The sequence below is a fragment of the Sturnus vulgaris genome, chromosome 12, assembly GCF_052056855.1.
Source record: "Sturnus vulgaris isolate bStuVul1 chromosome 12, bStuVul1.hap1, whole genome shotgun sequence".
Lineage (NCBI taxonomy): Eukaryota > Metazoa > Chordata > Aves > Passeriformes > Sturnidae > Sturnus > Sturnus vulgaris.
The window spans coordinates 6667625-6689762 of record NC_142254.1 but is presented as its reverse complement, the minus strand read 5'-3'; the positions used below and the strand labels follow the sequence as shown (position 1 = coordinate 6689762).

Below are 22138 nucleotides of genomic sequence, written 5' to 3'. Positions count from 1 at the left end.
AAACCTGGTATGATCACAAAGCAGGGGAAATGCTGCCTAATCGTGGCCAGGATAAACTGCACTTAGTATCTGTTGTCAACAAAGAAATTTGCCAGATTATATCTTTAAATCCTTCCCTTAAATTGTTTCCAGCACAAATTATTGTAGATGGTTGCATTCAAGAAGAATCATTCCGAAAACCACATTTAACAAAATAAAGGAGAAAAAAAAAAAAAAAAGAAAAGAAAAGCCTCCCAACAATGAGGTAAGTCGGTGCTATCAGGATGAGGGTTGGTTTGTTTTTTCACAGAGGTCTCAGTGCTCACTGTGACGGGTCTGTGGCAGCACAATTCCCTGGGAGCAGCGTGCGCTGCACTGATCCCATTAGCGCCCAGCGCTCTACAAGGTTACAGCAGTGCTGCTGCCCCGGGCACTCCTGGTGCCTGCAGTGCACCTGCACAGGGACCTGCTCCTCCCCACGGCCTCCGGGTGGGCAGCAGGGTCCCCAGGAGCTGGGGTCACCCCAGTGCTGAGAGTGGTTCTGGCACTGCTGCCCCACCACGCACCCCGACTTTCCCGGCTCCAGATCTCAAGGGCTTCGCTCTTGCACTTGGGGATTTCTCATCCCTACCCTTAAATCTTTTTGCAGTGAGATTTCAAGTCAAATGTGTTTAAGCACGCTTTTCCTGAGAAGGCAGATTTACATATGCATTAGGTTCATTTTATCGGAGTACACACACGGCAATGACACATCTCATTGACAATGTGCTGTCTGATGGATAACTCCATACAAAACACATATTTGAAAGGAAAATTGGAGGAGGAATAGGATTAAGAGTCTGTACATAAGTGACATCATGTTTTGTGAAGATGAACTGCAGGAATGTCTTGCCCTACTTCACAGTTTTGGATTATTCAAAGATCCAACAAGTGTTTTGGAAGCATAAAAAAACTTGCTGCACTTTGTCATCAGGCAGAAACTGCTGGCATCAAGTCTGTCCATACCTAAAATCACTATATGCTTCATTTAATAATGAAAATACCAAAAAAGCTCCTACAAACTTTGATTTTCAGTGCCTCATTGCCACATGGGACTAATTCCTTGTCCAGACAATGCAGCATTGTGGCTTTTTCTCTCAAAGGTGAGCAGCAGTGCTTAAATATTGTGGTTTAATCCTGTCCTGAATCATGGGTAACAACAGCCCTGCATTTCCAGCTGGGTGGCTGCTGTGGTCCTCTCCTGCCAGGATGGTGTTGGGCACTTTGCTTGGCTGGAGGGAAGGGGGATGGGAGCTGGCACAGCTTTGGTGGCAGTTGCCACTTGTCAGCTTTATAGGGTGTCAGTGACCAAGAGTTGTGGAAGATTTTGGATGCCAAAGTGTGTGTTCTAGCATTCCTGTGAACAGAATGTCCATATACTGCCAGCCATCCTTCTTACTGCCCTGCACAGGCTTCTTCCTACTTTCCTTTTTTCCTCCCTTTCTGTTTCTTGATTGGAAGGATTTTTAATAATTTAAAATATATTCAGCTCTGACTCAAGGTAGACAGTTTCTTCTCTATGCTCATGGAAGAACTAGAATATTTAATTACAAAGGAAAAATGTAAATACAATGCAGTGGTGTTTCTAGGGGAAGATGCATTGCTTCTGGGATTTATCACCATCACCAAGGATGAATGGGGCAGCAACACCTCCAAAGTCCAGAGCTGTAACCCTGACAATTTGGGGCGTTGAGCTCAGCACTTTTTCAGGCTTTTCTTGGACTGGTCACCTAGGATCCAGTTCTCTTGTTTATTTTTCTGCTGAAGGAAGATGTTACCTATCATGTGCCAAACCTAGAAAATAAAAATGTGTGAATAATTTTGTGTAGACCCTGATCTCTGCTTTGTGGTAATGGTGTTTTCTGTGGAGATGACATTGGTCACACTCAGTGACTGCATCCACTGCATGTGAGCTGAGCTCCACCTTTGATCCTGGTTCCTGCTGGCCGTAAGTGAAAACTTGCACAGAAGTGCATTCCAGTACAATTTTACCTTGGGAGTGAAAAATGCTTGGATTCCATCTTGGCTTGTTCATTTAATGTCTCGGTGAGCTAGTACATATCTTTGAATTCCTACCTCAGGTTTCCCCTCTATAAAATGCCACAATAATACTGTCTCAGTGCCTTTCAAGGAGAGACTTCTAAGAATCTGTTAATAAATGTCAGTGATGCACTTTAGAGATCCTCTAAGGAGTCTCCTGTAGAAGTATACTATGAATTATTGACTCTCGCTTTCTGACCCACTCTCTAGCACACATTCACACTCCTGAAATCCCTTAGAAATAAGGTGCTGGCACCATAGCTTTAAATTACACAGGTTTATGCAAAAGTAAGCACTTAGGCACCCAGCTACCTATATATATATATATATATATACACACCCCCTAACCCTGTCTTTGATGGGAAAGTTGGCTACTTGTGTACTAAGTAGGCAGATTGTTTTCAATTATAAACCAAACTTTCACAGAAATAGGAAACTCCATCAACCCCAAAAGAAAGAAGGAAAAAAAATCAATTTCTAAAATGAGGCTGAAGTATTGGCTGTGTTTTAAAATATATCTAATTCTTGGATGTTGCACAAAGCCCCATCAGCCCACTAGGGATCTGGGGGACTTCCAGAAGGACCATAGGAGGAAAATGCTCCAACTTCTTCATCCCATGGGGAGATGGGGGAGAGGAAACAGAGATGGCAGATATTGTTCATGTGATTCAGTTCATCCTGCTGAGCACTACAGTCCAATTGCCAGGAGCACCTAAAGAACTACATAGCTTTGCTCAGGATTTTAAACTGTGCAGTAGCATAGCAGATACTTGTATGTGGCTTCTGGATAGGACTCAGCATTATCCTCAGCCCATCTCCAAAGATGAGCCCTGATTTCAGATTTGTAATTAATGATTGCTTGAGGGTGTTTAGCACCTCTCCAGATCAGCTGGGTGAGATCCTGTGTGTTGGTTTACATGAACAACAGAGCAAAAATGTTCATTTGAATTCCTTTTTATGTGCTTCTCTATGACAAAATGAGAATCAGCAATACTAAAGTATTGTTAATTCTTCTTGGCTGCTCTAGATTGTTCACATAAAGAAAGGTAGCAAAAACATCTAGAAAATTTCTTACTGTTTCACCCCTGTGTTTTCCAGCTATGTCATTTCACTCATTTCATTCAGGTATTTTCAAAGATAATATTGTTTTATTTCACTTGACTTTGTTCTGAATTTACCTTCTATTTTTAATTTTTTTTTTTTAATTTGCTTTTCATCTAAATGAAAAAATTGTTTGAAATAAATACAGAAGCTTTATCCCCTAAGGATTACTTCTCTTCCAATTGACAACAAGTTGAGGAAAAAAATATTTTCCTCATTCAACTGAAGTTTATTTTATTGTTCTAGGCCTGACCTCATCTACAAGCACAGTTGTGTATAGAGCTCCTGTGACCTTGCCTGGGTCAAACCACTCCCATGGAAGGGAGGGGATAGGGAAGAGATGAAGAAGGGATGGAGTGGTGGGAGAGATCCCTGAAGAGGTCAGCCAGCAGCAAGGGCTGTCCTGGCAGCATTTGGGCATGGGAAAGGAAAGGCTGATGGTGAGACCACAAAAACCTGGGCTGCTGTAACCAGCATTCACTGACATCTGTACTTTTGAGCTAAATTTTGGAGAAGGAGAAAAAGAAATGATCTCTATGCCTCTCAGCCTTGATTTAAAGGTGGTCTTATTATCTTCATTTGGTGTACATTTTTAAGAGCCTGTACATGACTCCACCCAGGTCTCTGTTTGAGGCACTACTCCAGGGAGAACTCCCTCCTCCCTCCTTCCTGTTGTGGGAGTTGATTCTGGAAAACAGAGATGGTTCCTAGGAGGAATCTCAGTCTCAGCAGCTAAAGGATGGATATTTAGGTTTTGCCTGTTTGAGATATTTGCATGTGACAGGTTGGCCTTGCTGGCCTGGCTCGTGCAAGAGTTCAGCATTTATGGGTGCTCCTGCCTTGGAGAAGATGTCAAAATGATTGTAGACCATTAAAGACAGTCTAATATACCTTGAGGTTAACTCACACACTGGTGATGAGTATCAGGATTTCCATAATTTTTTGGCAAGCATCCTTTCTATTTATGTAGCCAGCTATTGATATCTATAGCATGAAAACTGATTATTCAGCTAAAACCCACTTGCAATCAATGAGTGATACAGTCTATCAAGTGTCTCAGTCAGCCTGTAGTCATTAATATGTTGGGATTTTTTTTTTCATTCGGAGACATTTAGGATGACTCAATTTCTCTGATCTTGTAGCATTCCCTGTGTCTTTAGAGGGGAATTTGTAATTGTTGAATTATTCCTGGCCATCCTTCATTCGGAATTTATGTTGTAATTTCAGCAAAAGCCAGACCTTGTACGGCAGTTTTCATCTTTTTCAAGGCTGCTTCTATTTCTTGAAATGCTGGAGGGTTTCCAATTATTCCTTCTGGTCGCTTTGGATGTGAATTGTAACAGATCATCCCAGAGTCGTGGTTCAACATTGTTAAGCTTATCAATATAAATATAATGTTAAACCCTTTTTAGATAATTGGGGGCTAGGTGTGAAAATGTGACCAATTTATGCATAAATTGGTCCTACACTTCTCTTTTTTCCCTTATCGGAAAGAATCTCATCATGAACAGGTTTCAAACTGTTCCTTGTCAGGGCTTCTATACCTGTTAACAGTTGATTAGGTTGTTATATCACATTTCAATACCTGCTTAACCCGATGCCAGTCAACTATGCAAACAAAATTCATTAAGGCAAACAGAAGTCTCTGAGCTGGAATTTTAAGGATTAAAAAAAAAAGGAAAAAAAAAGTTGATATATCAGCTTTTACTGCATGAAACAATGAAGCCTTGTAAATCCATACATTGAGAGAGCACTGGATCATAAGTAAAACTGAAAATGAGGCATAACACAGGAGTCTTTATATCTATATCCACCCTTTAATGGCTGCTGGTGTGAGTGTCTCTGCCAGGCACAAGGGCATGCTGGAGGGCAGTTTCAGGGGCAGCTGAATACATGGCTTTACTGGTATAGGTCTTGGTTCCAGTTGGTGTTTGCCATAGTTCATCTTACAGTATTTTGTCTTTTTCACCTGCTTAGAATGTTCATAGGAGCTCATTTGTAGCCTATCATTATGATGAAGTAAAGTTTAAAATTAAATTGTGAGCCTGCTTAAGGACAACATGCAGGTCCAAGGAGGGGGCTTATCCAGCCTGCTCACACCTGGCTCAGCCCAGGAGCTCCATGAGTCAAGCTGACCAAAACAGCTCCTCAGGACAACTTGCAGGGGCAGCATGGCCTGGTCAGGGACACAAAATGCACCACAGGGGTTGTTCAGGAAGGGATTTTCCTTCAGAGAGGGTAAATTATTCTTTCAGAAATATTACGGATAAGAGTTGAAGCCAGAGAAGTTTTGCTTTCAAGCTTGTCGTTCCTGGATTTCTTTAGTGAGTGTACACTTAGAACAAGCCAAGTGCATTGGCAAACTTTTCATGCTCATCCAGTGTGTGCTTGAGATGTGTGAATGCCTGTAAAAGAAGTGTGGTTTATTTTGGTAATGTCTAGTAATTTGATTTAATATATAAAAAGAATGCCATCTTAGTACTAACTATAAAAAATAGAAACTGAGTTGTGAAAGAGAGGATGTCCCTACTTACTAAATATGCATGAAAAGACTAGAATTGCTACCTTTTAGAACAGAATCATGACAGTAATTTGTCCCTTGTTGGAATACATCAATTTTACCCCCTCCCTTTCTACCTTTGGAGAAGAGGGAACTGGGATTAAATGTGTCTTGATTCTAAAACATCTATAGAAAAATATCAAAGAAGCCATATTCTCAAACAGTTCCTGTTCTTTCAGAATTTTTTTGTTAAGAGCTTAGTATGTTTTAATGAATTGTGCTGAAGGGCATCATTACCTGCTCCCTAATACTAGTCCTTTTGGGTCAAGAAAGAGGATTATTTGGAAATATGATTTCTACCAAGTATACTTTGGTGATTACAGTAAAATTCAAGAGCACTAAGTTTGTTTGCATAGCTTTATTTGTATAAATGATCCCATGCCTGGGCAATTTCAGCATCACCATTGTGCATGTTGCATCCATGCCTGAGCCCAGGGGCACAGTTTCAAAGTCAGGATTCCATACTGGGCTGGATATTTGGCCCACACAGTTTAAGAAAACAGAAAATCTGGTGATATGCATTTAATAGCAATATAAAAATAAAACCCAATAAAAATAATGAGAATTATATTTCTATTGGGAGAACATCAAAGTCATAATGGTACAAATGGGCTTTGGATAATTGATAATACTGATGCAGAAAATTATTTTCAGTTCCCCCTCCTTTGCAGTAAAATACAGCTGCATTTAAAGAGAAGGAAAAATAACTTTCTTTTCTTTTCTATTGGCAAACAACAGCGGCGCTTTGACCAGCACTGCTCAGTAATCCTCGGAGCCACGTTGGAAATGAAGGTGTGAGTTTGCTGTGCTGGCATCCAGAGCAACAGCAAGTCCCACCTTGGGAACCTGGAGTGGTGGAAGGATGTCACCCCTTGGCTCCAGCCTTGCTGATCACGGCAAACCCGAGTAAAGGTTAATCATTCTTAATCTGTGGTTTTACTGAGCCCGTGTCTTCCTGCTGCTGCTGCACTCCTGCTGCAGCTGTGCAGAGGGAGGCGGCTCCCTCGGCTCATTTGCATCCAGCCTTTCTGCAGTGGTTTTCCTTTGGAAACGCATGGCCTGGAAGCTGGGGGAAGAGGAAGAGGAGGCTGTTCCCTTTCTCTGCAGGAGAAGGTAATGGGGCTGTGCCTGCCTGGTGCTGGGCAGCTCTTGTAGGCGCTCTGCAGGAGAGTGGAGTAAGGATGTTCTTGTCCTCTGTGCTGTGTGAAGTCACTGGTATTGCTCCATTGCTTGCTGAGCTTGTCTGCATTCACTCACCACCCAAATTCAAGAGGATTTGCCATTCATGCCATCCTGAGGCCTCTTCAGTGACAAGGCAAAAAGCTTCTACTTGGGCTCATGGACAGCGGGGTGGATGTCCCTGATTTTGTCCCAGTTATACCCATGTGAGACCCTTTCCATTATATAACTTCCCTCTGGTCTGTCTGGCTTCATCTTAAAGCATAAAAAAGCAAATCAGCAAATTTGACTAAATTTGGGAATGAAGGTTTTGAAGCCTATTTTATGAAAAGGGAATATTTTTGTCAGGGTAAGTGTAGACAGAAGTGAGCAAGTGCTTACACAGCCATGGAGTAATGGAAAACAAGAGCAGGTGGCAGAAGTGCCAAAGCAAAATATATTCTATAAACAAAATGATCAAGAAAGAGATTTCCTCTAGGCCAGCTGGACCGGCCAGCCAGCCAGTCTGTAAGGGACAATGCTCTTCTGTTCCAGAGCCCGCCAGACTATATTTAATGCACTGGATTTTCATATGAAGGCTCTAAATATTCTGTTTTCTCCAAAAAAGCAAAGGGAAGAAACAAGTCAGAAGAGCTGAAAGTTAAAACACACTCGGACTAAAAAATCTGGGGTTTTTTGTAGTATCGGGACAGAAATCTTGTAATTTCTTTTAACACTTGTTTAGTATTTCTGTGCTTTAGAATCCTCAACTTACAAAAGAGATGCCTCTGTTTAGTTGCCTGGATTATTGTATGAATGATTGTTGCACTGAAACTTAGATAATGTAATATTTATAAAGTATTTTCAGATCATTGAGTTGTAGACAATTTCAAAACCTTTTCTGTTGCACTGAATCTTAACTAAATCTCTAGTTTTTGTCAAAAGATGTCTCCTCACATTTTAAATAAGGAAGCACTTGTGGATTTGTTTTTATAAATCAGGCTATATGAGGTTGATTTTATAATTGAACAAGTTAAAAAAAAGATTGGAAATGTAACTGAGCCACAGCCTTTAACCAGTGGTGTCCCTGGAAGTGTTACTGTCATAGAGACCAGAGACATTTCACTGGGGTTTTGTTATTGATGTTGACAATGTAGATTGGTGTAGGTAAAATTCTTAATTTTTGTTTTTAAGCTATAATATACCTGTTGTGCTAATAATTTCAGCCATTCTCTGATGAACTGACAGGGTAGTTAAAAAGTTACAAGAGTGGCCAAGCATTACAGCTTGAAAACTCTGCAGTGCTAGGGCCCACTGCTGGGGTTTATTTGGTATTTGTAAAGGAATACCAGTAGATAAGGTGAAGTGCCTGTGGCTTGAGATGCACATCCTTTCAGAGCAAGCTTCCCACTGGTCATCCTGCAGGAAGGTGGGGGCCTCTTTCCTGCATCTCTGTTATTGCTGCACATATTCCTTGTGTGGCTGGAACTGAAAAACATACAGTATGAAAATAGCTGTACACACTTGATGGGTCTTCATCCTGCAGTGCAAGTAAGGTAATGGGTCAAACCAAGCAGTGAGGGATAAAACTCAGAGAGAAAAAAGAGAGAGAAGAACAGCTACCTTGTGCAAACATCCTGCTGTTTACTGGTCATGGAAGGCAAGGTCTGGTTTCCCCTTACAGCTCCTGGTGAAGCTGCCTAAGGGTCACTAAGTACCACAGGGTACTCAGGTAGTGCTGCTGGAATTGCCTTGAGTGCCTTCCCAGGAAATGAGGTCTGAGCTGTGCGGGTCAGGGGCACTCTGGAAGGTGAGAACTGTGACCCCCAGCAGGTCTCTGCTGTGCCAGCACCACTGCTGCAGGCTCTGGTGCCAAGTTATGGACTCGAAGCTGATGGCAAGTGTGGGCTGACATATAAAGCATGGAATTTAGCACAAGGAGAAATCTATGCTTGAATCTTATTGCAGTGTGTTATCTGACTCCTCTGACTGCAGCATGTGACCGAATTAAAGTGAATGATGAAATTATGTACAGTCATTTTCATAAGCAGAAGTCAGTTACAAAGTGCTTCCAGATGTATGTTTAATGCATTTCTGTTTTATTATGGTGTCTATTTGATGTACGTGGTACTGACTAAATGGTTAAAAACACTGCAATGTGTACAGAAGTATATTGTACTCAATTTTTTCCCAAAGTGTCAGTGTTGATAACTAAAAACTGAAATACTGCAATCTAATCAACAGTGCTTTTATGGGCCTATGAGCATAGGCTTTTAACATTTGGGTAACTCTACTGTTGGTAGACATAAAAATAAATGGCCCTAAAATTATTTTAGGATTGTAGGTTTAATATAGGGAACTAGATAAAGCTACAAAAAATAAATCAGAGTAGAATTATTTCTGGCATCACATCTGCCAGGCCCATCAAGGAGCAGATATTTTACATTCCTGTTTCCTTGGGTTCGAGAAACCAGCACTCTGCTCAGCTGGATTGATCAGGTGGGCTCACAGAATTTATCTCCTTGGCTCTCTATTTTCTGATATCTTATTTTATGTCCTCCAGCCATGTTCTGGTTTCAGATCCTATCAGGTGTCACAAACCACACCTTATCCAGAGTCAATATTACACCCGTCAAGTCCAAGTGCAGCAAATATTGCTAGTGAATGAGTTGGTATCACTTCTCTCAGAGTTTGTAATGGGCAGAAGCTCCATCACCCTGGTATCACACACTGTATGTTGAAGGCTAGTACATAAAACTGGCATTTGGACTCCTAAAGATACATGACCAGTTTTATAAAGGAAGATGGTTAATCTAAAAACCTTAGCTTCATCTGAATGTCAGGTGGGTTCTGGTTCTTTGTTTCCCCCTTACCTAGTATGTCTCCATGTAGCAGTTACTGTGCTAAAGTTAGTTATTTAGTCACAGGGTGAATACTCTCTGTTCAATGCTGTGTGCCATGCTGGAAGTTCCTTGGCTGGGTGTCACAGTCCTCTGGAGGTGACAGCAGAGGATTCTGTGACTGCCAGAGCAGCCACCCTGATCGTGCACAGAGCCAGAGCCCCTGCCTGACCTTGGTCCAGGCAATGCACCCACCCCGCTGCAGAACTGCCCTAGCAGAGAGGACTGAAGTGGCATCAGCATGACTTATTCCTGCAGCATGTGAGCATTACATTTCTTATCATTCTCTGGGACAATATTGTGTATTGTTCATATTTTGTTTTCTTTTCTAGCCATCTTTTTTTTTTTTTTTTTTTTTTTTTTTTTTCCCCTGGTTCCTTTTTTATCTTTTTTGCTTCTGCATTTCCCTCAGGGAGCAAATTCTGATTTCTCTCAGGAGAACCAACTTTTCACTTCTCCTTCTTATCTGCTAAGATTATTAGCAATTAAGTAGGTAGTGTTAACATGTACAGAGTGATAATTGACCCAAATTAGATGAAAGAGGCTACAGCAAGGGTGACAAGTTCAGTTTCTCACAGGTGGTGTTCTAAATATTTGGTTTTACAGGCAAAAAAACCCTGTAAATAGCCATTTGTAGCAAAAAAAAATTAAATAGATGTTTCTGTGCCACATGGGTGAGGATTTAGACCTCTTAAAATAAAAATTCAATTTCTGTAGAGTCAGAAATGTGAAGATACTGGATGGGCTTAATTTGGTCCAATGGCAAAATGCTTTAGATTGTGGTCATGTATATATATCAGTGTATATTCAAAATGCACCTGTTTGAAAGTACACATGTGAATAATAATTTCTGAGTTCAGGTGTGGTCACCATGAAAAGGACAGTTGGGATATTTATTTTGATGTAACAACACCTGGAGTGATTGGGGCCTAATTAGTCAATTTGTAAAAAGACCCCAATGCTGTGTGAAGCCATAGGCAGCAGAATGTTTGAGGAGCATACACAATGGTATGCACAATAAACCTATTTCTCACAGCAATTAGTCACCTGATTCTCTTTTTTATTTTTTTTTTATTTTTTTTTATTTGGTTGGTTGGATTTTTTTTTTTGTTTTTTTTTTGTTTTGTTTTGGTTTTTTTTTTTGTTTTGGTGTTTTGTGGGTTTTTTTGGGTTTTTTTGTTTGTTTGGGGTTTTTTTGTGGGTTTTTTTTGTGTGAGTTTTTGTGTTTTGTTTTGTTTTCCACTAGAGGAGCCCATAAGTTCCATGTCTGATAATTTGCTTGGGAAATAGATTTCATTTTTGCCAGGATGTTATCCTTGGTACATTTGCTTCTCCTCTTCTGTACAAATTACCAGATATATTCCATTGTGTCTTTTCATCCCTGACTTTTGAGGATGGGAAGGAGGGAAGTTAGAGGTGGCAATTCCCTTGATAACTCACAGCTGGAGATGGGACACCAGAGCAATGGACCAAACCTCTGAGCTGGGAAGGTGAATCTGCTTTCTGTGAGCCCTGCTTGGTCCCTAAAACCTCCAAAGTTGCTGGCTTGAGAGGGAGGCAGGAAACTCTGCCCCAGAGGAGACCAGCTGGGTCTGGTTTGTTATCCCTCCATGGAGCAGAAAGGCTGCAGGTGTTCCTGGGCGAGTTGGATCAGGACAACTGAGCAGCTCAGCCTGGGAGATTTGTGCTCCTAAATCTCTCTACCTTGGCAGAGGCTTTTTCTTTCTTACCTGAGAGGGTCACAGCCTACCTGCCCTGAATGCAGTGGACTACCAGGATGAGCAAAGGGAATCAATACACAGTGCAGTATGAGTTTAATGTATGAAAGCCACACTGCATTTTTAATCAGCTATATATTTATTGTAGAGAAGAGTAACAAATTACAGTACCACTAGCACACAAAAGCTTATGGCATTCCATTATTCTTAATTAATAGGTAAGTGCAAGCCTTTTTTATTTATACTAGAGGAGATCTTGTTGCTAATTTGGTTGCAAATGCATCTGTAAAAAGGAAAAAATGTATATCTATTTATTTTGCTATTTTAATAATAGAGCACTCATTCTTTCCTTTTAGTTTTTTTTTATAGTTTCTGGGTTTGCAATCAAATATTAGCATGTTGATTTTGCATATATTTCAAAGACGTCCACTCTTTTTTTATAAGGAAAACAAACTTGTTAGTAACCATCAAACTAATAAAATGTCTCTGGAATCTAAAATAAGCACTGGAAATGACACAAGTTTGCTGGGTTATTTTACCTGGAATCTGGTCAAACAATCTGCCACTGGAATTATCAATCAGTAGATATTATCAGAAAAGCCTAAGAGCAGGTAACATATTTTGCTGATCCATTCACTGGTCTCCTTTTCCTTCCACGTATATAAGAACACAGAGGCTCAACAAAATCTATGAGGCTTCATTATTAATTCTGGGGAAGTGAAACCAACTTTGTCAAGTAATTTTTATCCTTCAACAGAATTTAACTATTCCATAGTTAGTAATTAGAGTCTTTGCATACAGTCCATATTAAGATCAAAAAGCTCTTGGGGAAATTTAAAGGGAGTCTTAAAAAATAGAAATTTATATTTAAAATCTTCCAGCTTCCTAAACAGAAAGAGCCATTCTTATGTGGTATCAGCTGGAATTGGGGAAGCTGACTTCTGAATATTAACCTGCTCTACTAGCTGTGATATGGTTTGGAAGATGATCCTTAAGATTCTAATAAAAAGAAAAGGGAATAAATATGAAATATTCAAGATATTAAATAAGAAATAAATAGAAATCTCTTAATATTGAATTTTAGTTTGATTTGTTACAGGTAGTTTGACAGATTTTGATGAATACCATGAGAACATGCTGTTAATCATGTTGGAGATCTGATGTTCTATCAGAAGGGCAGGAGATACGTGACCTGAAGGTAAGCAGTGGAACCATTTCAGTTCTCAGAGCAACAAAATCAGAAGTTTTCTTCCGAGGAAGTTTTGTGTACAGTTTTTCTGAATCTCTTTTTAAATGGGTGTGCAAGTGGGAGGTGAGTGACTAAGGTTGACTCTAGGGCCAGACTTTGTGCTCGTTATATGTCTTGGAAATTGTTTTTTAATACCAATGACCACAACTTAGATTTAGATCTTGAAATTCTTTGAATCTACAAATTTGAAACATTTGAACTTTTATGCACTGATCTATAATGATTTTCTGTGGGTTGCTGTTGCTGGAGTCCTCTGTTGTGATAGACACCTGAAACTGCCCATTTTCTTTTGATCATTCTCAAAATCTGATGTGTTGGGGTTTTTTTTCCAGGCTTTTTAGGCTGCTGTTTTTGTACAGAAGTTCATTTTTTGAGAGGAAGAATGTGCTTATAGAGATGCTCAGAGAAGGTATTTTTTTTAAATGAATAAATGGGAGACGCTCACTAATTTCAAAAGTAATCCTCACATATTCTAATCTGCCTTTCCTCTTCAGTGAGGAATAGATGGATTGCAGTCCCAAATGGGCAGAGCATCACTGTTTGGTTAAGAGAGGCCTGTCAAGCCATTTTTGTCTGTGTGGTGATGGTGAAACTCTGTTTAAAGTAGCATCACATACAGCAAAAATATAAGCAGCCCTCTCCTGCTGAGCTTTCCAGGACTTACTGCTTGCAGTAAATGTTCAAAAACACTGCAGAACTTGATCAAGAACTGATAATTGAAAAGATGACACGACCTAATTTGAGAAGGGTTATATCTTCACGTGGCCCACACTTGTGTAGTTCAAAATAGTACACATCTTGTCCCTTTAACTTCAGGTATATGTGTCTTGTCTGGCTCTTGGAAGTGACTGTGTACAGGCAGAGCATAATTGGCAGCCTGTGACATCCCTGTCTGCAAGTGTCTCTCTAAATGCAGCGTATTTCAGCCTTTATCTAGTGATGGCTGTTACCTGAGAGAAGCCCAGGGCCATCTCAAAGGGCTTGTAGCGGCTAATTGTGCCTGTTAGGACTAGCAATTAGCTGGGGATCTCTCCAGCAGGCAGCTCCGACACCCACTGGCTTTCAGCTCCTCTCACGTCCTTTCAGTTAACTAGCTGTGCCAGGCTCAGCAGACAGGGACAGGGAGGCAGGCAGTGCTGGGAGAGGGATGTGTGCAGGACAAAAAACACACCCAGGGTTCCAATGATACACTGAAATCCCACCTGGGCGTTGCAGAAAGGAGCAGTGAGCGACCTGTCCCTCGGTTAGAGGGCTGGGGAGCCGGGCCGCTCACACAGGCAGCACTTCAGCTTTAAGAAAATAATAAAATCTAATTACGTAGAGGTCATAAAAGGGATCACGTACATATGGTGGTTACTGGTTACCATGGTGCAAACAATGGTTTCAGTGGAAACATGAAGTAGAACGTTGGAGAATTAAGATAATAAATCAGTTTCATTGAATAATAAAGCTTTGCACTTACCCATTAATTAAGGATAATCGTATGCCATAAGCTTTTGTGTGCTAGAAGTAATGTGTTACTCTTTACCATAAATATATAGAGGATTAAAAATTCAACACACCTTACAGGTAGCAAATTCATACCATGCTCCCTATATATTATGAATGAAAGATGAAAGCGTTCTTTATACACTTATTATTTTTTGGATTGGGATAGAGTGTTTCAATTACCCACCAGAATCTGAGGTTTTGATAGCGATTGGAAGACTTGAGAAAAATCTACTTCTTGAAATCTTTGTGGAAATCTTTAAACACTGATGACACAATTCAAAGATATCCACAAATGTTCAAAAAATAGGCTGGGCTTGTCTGGCACATCTGGTTTCCAACAGCGAATTGAGACATAGCACATAATGCAACACGCTGTAACACAATACAGCCTGATCTTGTATTGACCCTTCCACTTGATACATCTTTAGGTGCTTTATAATCCCTAACAAATGTACCTTAAAATCCTATTGAACTGTGTAGGCAATTGAGAACAAATGTCCTCAGACCAGAAATAGCATCTGATTCTCGGACCAAACGAGAGAGCCCATGCCAGATCCACAGGGAGTGCAGACTAAAGGACATGAAGGCTTCTGCCCACTCCTGTGTATCAAGGGCACAGAAAATCTTGGGAGCCAGCACACAGCACCAGACAGCTGAGGTTTATTCCCTTTCTCAAATGAACAGAAGTGAAACATATAAAACACTTTTAAAATGACGTCATTAAATCCCTACCCATATCAGGATATATTTTCCCTTTATCTCTAAAGTGGCTTTTAGCAGGAGCATTTTGAGACAGAAAAGAGAGGCTCAGGCTGAAGGTGTGGTAGACACAGGCGATGTGAACCTCAAATCCTCTGGCTCTTGCCCAGTGCTCTGTGGAGTAGCCCAGTTCCCTGGCACAGAAATAAATGTTCAGTAATGTACATAGACCAGTTTTCTTAATTTTAGAAAGAAAACTATGGAGATCTTGGGCTTTTTTTTTTTTTTTTTTTTTTTTTTTCTGTCGATGTAGAAAGTTATGTATTTCCTTTGATTCCCTGCCTCTCTAAAATTATGTCTCAAAATCTCTCAGTGAATCTGCTGGCTGACAAATACTTCTAAAAATTATTTTTTAGGGAAATACTGAATAAACAGAGTAAAATACATCAATAATCAAACCAGCTCAGCCTCCCTCCTGTAAAATGCAGAAAGCCAGTTTTCTCACTGGCATTTCAGCTCTGAGATCCCAGTTTGAGTCCAACTTGAACAAATAAGAAAAATTAATTAGATTATCTGGGTTCAGCTCACATATATATATATATATATATATACTGAGTAGAATTTTGGCTATTCACTCGAAGAACCTCTGCTTAGAAATGTGGCTTTGTTTACGTGCAGCTTGATTTTTTTGTAGACCTGACAGAGAGAATTCCTATATACTGCAGACTGATCATAGAGCGAGGGCTGTGTGAGAGGAGCTTGTGCTGCTAACAGCACACTGAACCCTGGCAGAAGGCATGGAAAGAGCAATCCTTTAATGCTTATCAATACATGAGTGGATATTTCGCAGAGTATTAACCCGGATTGCAGAGATGTATGCTGGAGTATGTAAAACACGCAATGCAAAGAAGGGGTGAAAGCCTTTTGTCTACTCTCAAAAGAGAGCTGGGGGGGAAAAAAAAATATGAGAAACAAATCCAAATCCTTCCAAACTGAACTTAAGTGTTAAACATGACCTTTGGATTTAAGAACCACAAATTTTCACAGGAAGTTGAAAACACGCTGGATGGGGGAACTAAAGAACAGCAGGAACAGATGCCATTATTTGGCACACAGTGGGGAGAGCAGCACAGAAAAGGCAGTCTCTGCAGAAGACATTTGCCTTTAACTCTCTTTGTTTTCTCTTGGGGAGATAAGGGTAGGCACTGTGTGAGATTTTCTCCTTACATCAAAAGGCTTGGGGCAGGGGGGAAGGACAAGTTTAAAAATATTTTAAGAACCTGGCCATAAAAATTTTCAGTTATCTATTTTACAGCACAAGAGGGTTTGTGAGCAAAGGGAGCCTAGGAGGGATCTCCTTAGATTAACTGCAGCAGCCACTTTCTAGCAGGGAAGGAAAGACCTGGGAAAGGGAACAAATAGTGTGCAGTCTTTGTTAAACAGAGTTATATTCATGGGGAATGTGCATATGAAATTCGCTGCATTGCCAGCTTACAGGGCAGAGGTGAGCCTGGCTCCTGCAGGGTGAGCTCACCCTGTCCATGCAAATGCCTTTTCCTCACCCACCCACCCAGGGGACAGTCTCAAACACACAGAAGAAGCACCTACTGTAGTTTCGCTTGGTTTCTGTGTTGTTAGGATCATGAGACAAAACCAAAAACCACCCCTTGCACTTTCCTGTGGCTGCTGCATCCTTTAAATCCAGCTTGGACTAAGGGAAGGGAGCAAGGACATTGCACCACCCTTGAATCTAAGGAAGGTTTATTGGCTGATGTTTGTTTCTGATTCGGAAACTGGAACTGACACCAAATGTGACAAATGGTAGAGGCTGGGTACCCAAGATGGGTACAGCAACTATTCAAATAAATTATTCAGAGAAATGACACGATATTTTGTAAAACCTGGTCCACTTACATGTAAGAGGTTGAATACTTGTGCCAGGGGCCTGATGACCTTTCCTGTAGCAGTCTCTGCTCAGAGACAGTGGGATCAAAGAATTCTTAATTAGTGGTATCTCTTTGGGAGAGAGGAAAGAGAGATTATTACTCTGCTTTCACTTCTGAAGATAACACTTATGAAGGTAACACTTATGTAGCCTATCTTTGGCAGCAATTTCAGTACACAAATTATAGTTTTAATGACCCTACAAGCATTCCTATTTCAAACCAAAGAACTAGGGAGCAAGGATAAGTTGCAGGGGATGGAAGCAAGAAAAATATTTTTAAAATAGGACTGTTGTGAAAATCAACAGTCTCAATCAGGTTGTATCATTATTAAAACCTTTTACTTTGTAAATTCCTGCCAGTTTACTGACAAGGGCCCAAATGTCTAACACTGGAATTCCTGGGGGGGTTTTCTGCCCAAAACTTACCAATTGACACAGGGTGTTCTGAACATCATAGTGAAATTAAGCAGTAGGACAAATCTTTACCATAGTGAAGATCAAACAAACCCATCATTAGACAGGAACGAGCAAAGAGACACATCATTTTTGGAATGCATTTCCTTTAACTTCATCATATTTTTTTGAGGTCATAATCTTTACTAAAATTAAATTTTATATTTTGTTACATTTTGCTCTGAATGAAGCTGTCTTCCATGGCTGCAGGAGCAAATGTGGAAATCTCAGATGAGCCTACCAAAGGTATGAGCACAAAACAATTCTAAGCATGTAGATTAGGTAAATACCTTTCCTTATCCCTTTATGGAGCTGATTGGCAAATGCAATGTATGGTTTGTGCTTTGAAGCAGTGCAGCCTTTAAGTGCTTGTATTTCAGCATGCAGATCTCTGTTGAAATTTATGGTGTTACTTACTTGCTTTAAGTTTTAAAATGTCACTAAAGGGATTGTGATAATCCAGAATGCCAAGAAACTGTCTGTAGTCTTTAGGTGGGATGCCCCATGGCACTTATTTCATTCCTCATGAGGTGTTAAATCCTGTAAATATTTATTCCTACATGCTTATTTTTAACATGGTGTTAAAACACAGCTCAGATTTTGGTGGGGCTTGAGGATGCTGACTTAGGAATGGGTCAGTTGTGGCAGCAGCCTAAGTGGTTTGCATGTCTAGGGAGTGAAGGTAAGAGGGTGGGTAAAATAGGTATAATCCATGTTAAAAGCTTTTAATTTTAACATGTCCAGATGCTTGAAGTACAGATACTTCAAAGATCTGTGTCGTCCATTGGGTGTGATTTGTGTGACAGTCCATTCACATCTTTGTGTGGCAGTGAAGAAGTGCTAATATGTGCTTCAGTGTCACAGACCAAGTTTAAAGATGCAATGTAAAGAAGAATTATTCCTATAGATTCATTGGTATAGTAATGCATATGTGGGAGATAAGCAAAAATGTAGTGAATAAAATACTCCTGTGCCTAACAATTTGTAGAAGTGGACCTAGAGTGAGCAGATTTCTCTTTTGCAGACAAAACTTAATTCCATAAGTGAAAGGAGTTAATTCTTCTCATATAAAAATACAGTTTTGTTAGTATATTCAAATTTCCTAAATTTTCTCCAAGTCAAAACTATTTGAGAATCAGAAACATTGGAGGCCTCTTGTGTTTAATAAGGGCTGGTGCCTTTTATCATTTGAGGGAAAAAAAAAAAAAAAAAAGAAATGGCAATGGAAGCTATTTTGTTAATGTTTTTATCTATTCTGTGACTGACATCAATAATACATAACAGTTCCATTGACATTGCATCCTGTCCAATGGACCCACTGACCTGATTCAATGTCAGCTGAAATGCCTCGTACATCATAAACATACACGAATTCTCATAGATCCATTATCCTCCCGCCCAGTCCAGGGGTGCCAGGGATCCAATGCTAAGCCTACAGGAGTTTGAATTATTTTTCTTTCAGTTTATATTTTCTTTCACACTAAGGAGCAACTCCATACTTGGTAGAATGTAACTGGGAGACCCCTAAACATTTTATGAATACATGAATGATAATGATGTCAATAGTCGTTCAGATACTCGGCTGATAAGCCTGTGGTGTACAAACCCAGATAAATACCTCATACCTTGTCAGGGGAGCCTGCAAACCTGATATGTCATTCTGCTTTATTGTGCAAGAATATATGAATCATAATATTCCTATTAACATTGTACAAAGTCTGCAGTAGTTGGAGACTTCACCCAATGACAGTACAACTTTCATAAAAATATGGATAGTTAGCATGTGCCCCTGCTGTGATTTCATTGCCACTAAAAGCAAAGGGAACACAAATGAAAAATATTCCAAAGTTTTCCATTGGTCCCCCTGAACAGTGCAGTGCAGCAGTATATATTTGTTTTACCACTGAGCCTATTTAGCAGTCAAACTGTAGGAAATTGAATATACACTTACTGTATAAAAATGATATGCTTGGTTAGTGATACTTTAGAAGAAATAAGTGCATCAATCATAGAATAGCAGGTTGTCAAGGCTTTATATGTAAGAAAAACACAGAACAAAGAATGTAATGCATGTTGGGCACCTTTTTACAAAAGTTTCATGCCAAAGTTGATTTACAATGAACATTTCCCTCCCTCTCTCCTCCTAAATTCTTCTAAAGAAACGTTCAAAGAAATCTGAGCAAACTATCATGCTCTCTGTTCTGACGTGTGTGTAATTACAAGATCATCCTCATTGTGAATTTTCTGTTTGGTTGATTTAAGAAAAAATAAAAGGTGCATACTCTTAATGCTGTTCTGTCATTCAAACTCAGAAGGGTAATTTTCCTCACAAGTTAATGGGAAGGAGACGACTTAATAATTATCCTGGTTTAGACAGGGCCAGATCCTTGGCAAGGAGCAGTGTCTGCACCCGGGATGTGCCTCGGAGGCTGAGCAGCTCTCAGGGCAAGCCCACCTGCAAAGTTTCATCATGAGTACTCTGCCCCAGAAAGAGGGTTCTGAGGTGTGCACTGTGGCTGTCCTGGGCACCATTTTTGTCCAGTGGTTCTCCTGAGCACGTTGGTCATGCTCAATTTCCCATCAGAGCCTTCTGAGATGTGCAGACCTGACACAGAATCTGTGCAATGCACAAGCTTTCCTGACAGCATGTGAAATCCCACAGATTAAAACTGCCACAAAGTAGTCTATTGCCATGGACTGTTGCATCACTCTGCAGGATCCAGACCCCAAAGAATGACACTGAGCCTGCTTCTGCCTGAATGCAAACTCAAATGCTCTGTTATCAAACAGTGTAAGGCTTCAGCTGGTAAAAAGGTTCCTGGATTTCCAGCTCAGCAGCTATTCTCATTCTCTGTTTCTTCTTTGGGGCATCCATCCACCCTCCCAGGTACGTGACTCCCTCCATTATATGGATTTATGCTGCAGACATATGGCTCTAGTTAATCTGACAATAGCTCTTGCTCCCTTCCAAGAGATCTGTTCTGGACAGGTAATCATACATTGTAATGAAATATAACACAAAGACAGGAAAGACCCTTTTATTTCAGCAACAGACAAAGACATCTTTTGAAGTTCCCTTAAATATTGTTGGTACTAATATAGCCATCCCAAATATCAAAATAATTGCAGTTCATTTCTGTTGTTGGCCAATATAAAGTCACAAATCTTGAAAATTCTGTGCCTAAATCCATATTTGATTGTTTCAATGGTCTGTCCATGCAACCTGTGCTCACTACTAGGAAGAATCAAAGCAAATAAGCATTTATTAGAGTATAGCAAAACTACTGCAATGCACAAGTGACCATTTATGCCTCATCCCCCCTCTGGTTGCCATGTGTAAAACTCCCTGATTGCCATATGTCAATAGTGATATAAGGGCTCAAAAAGTTCAATGCTTCTTTCCCTTTCCAAAAGGAGAATGAGGAATGGAGAAGGTTCAACCCATTTTCCTCTACTAGGAAAAGAACAAATATTTTTTGGTTCAGAGAGGGCAGTCGGGATCTCTGCAATCCTTGAGGCCCACAAGCAAGGACCATGCATGGAGGAGCATCCCAGTGCCACTTCATTTTTTGGTATTTCTCACTCATGGCTTTCTTCCACCAGAACTGTTCCTGGGGAAGTGCCAAGACACTGCTTCAAAGACAGCTGTCTCCTCCAAACTCTTCATTCCTGGGGAGCCACAGGTATGAGTCACACCAATGACATCCTCAGAGCATGTTTTTATTCCTTCACCTTAATCCATCTGGCTATGTTTGTGGAATGGACTGAAGGCCCAGTAAAAGCACCTTATGGATTTGACTTCTTGGCATTAAGCAGTTTAGTAGTATGAAGGTTTACAAAATCTGTTATTTAATATATCATTTTCTGGGAAAAATAATATTCTTAACTGAAACATACAGACATCTTTATGTGTCTTTTGGCAGAGTAATTTCTAACTGGTCTCCACCTTAATTTCATTTTTGTTGATTTCATTGTTTTTAGAGCCCTTTAATTTCCCTTAAAATTAAACAAACACAGCCCAAAACTTATTTTTCATGGACCAAACAGGTACATATAAATAGATAAGCCCATGCTGCACAAGAATGTAATGAAGATACTAAAAGAAAGTAAAAGCAGAAAAGCATCATCTCTGCAACTGGGAACTAAACTTTGTATCTCAAAGTATTCTTATATCTCCAAGTTAAGGGCGCAAGTGCAATTGAAATGTCTTCTATAGCACAGTTTTTAAGTGGAGTTTTCATGTAATATTAAAATAAATAGATTCAGTGAATTATCCAATGGTTCTCCTCTCTTCCTTATCTACCAGAAGGTACATGGCATTCTGGTTTTTCTATGTTATTGTTATCCTTTGGCCCTTGTGGATTGCCTTCAGGTCATTGCATAACAAATTATTCAGAACACTCATGCAAAGTGATGCAGAAGAGGATTGTATGTACATATATATATGTATGTATATATGTACATGTATATCTTTAGCACCACCTTGGACTCTAATCCAGCTGAAGACTTTTGTGACCCAAACTCAACATTTCTATCCACTGTGAAAGGGCTGTACATCTTTAAAACTGTCAAAAAGTATGTCTAGATGAAGATCTTCACATTTTTATGGCAGGGTTAATGCTGCCACTAGATTGTCTAACACCTTGCAGACTCCTTACAGCCTGGTGAGTATTCCCAGTGAGGGTTTTGTTATGCTGTAAACTGATTTTGCAAAGCTGAAAAACCTTGTGCACTCAAAAAATTCTGGACACCAGCCAGATTGCTTTCAATAGTCCTAAGCAAGGCACCATGAGCTGAAGGCCTTGG

General features: G+C 40.1%; 1 long non-coding RNA gene across 1 annotated transcript; it reads left to right on the top strand.

Moving 5' to 3' along the window:
* The first annotated feature begins 6634 nt into the window (after positions 1-6634).
* Positions 6635-21516, top strand: LOC148222348 (uncharacterized). The gene is made up of 3 exons (XR_015806167.1): positions 6635-6832; positions 12595-12693; positions 20936-21516. It is a non-coding gene; the product is annotated as an uncharacterized LOC148222348 (long non-coding RNA).
* The last annotated feature ends 622 nt before the right edge of the window (positions 21517-22138 follow it).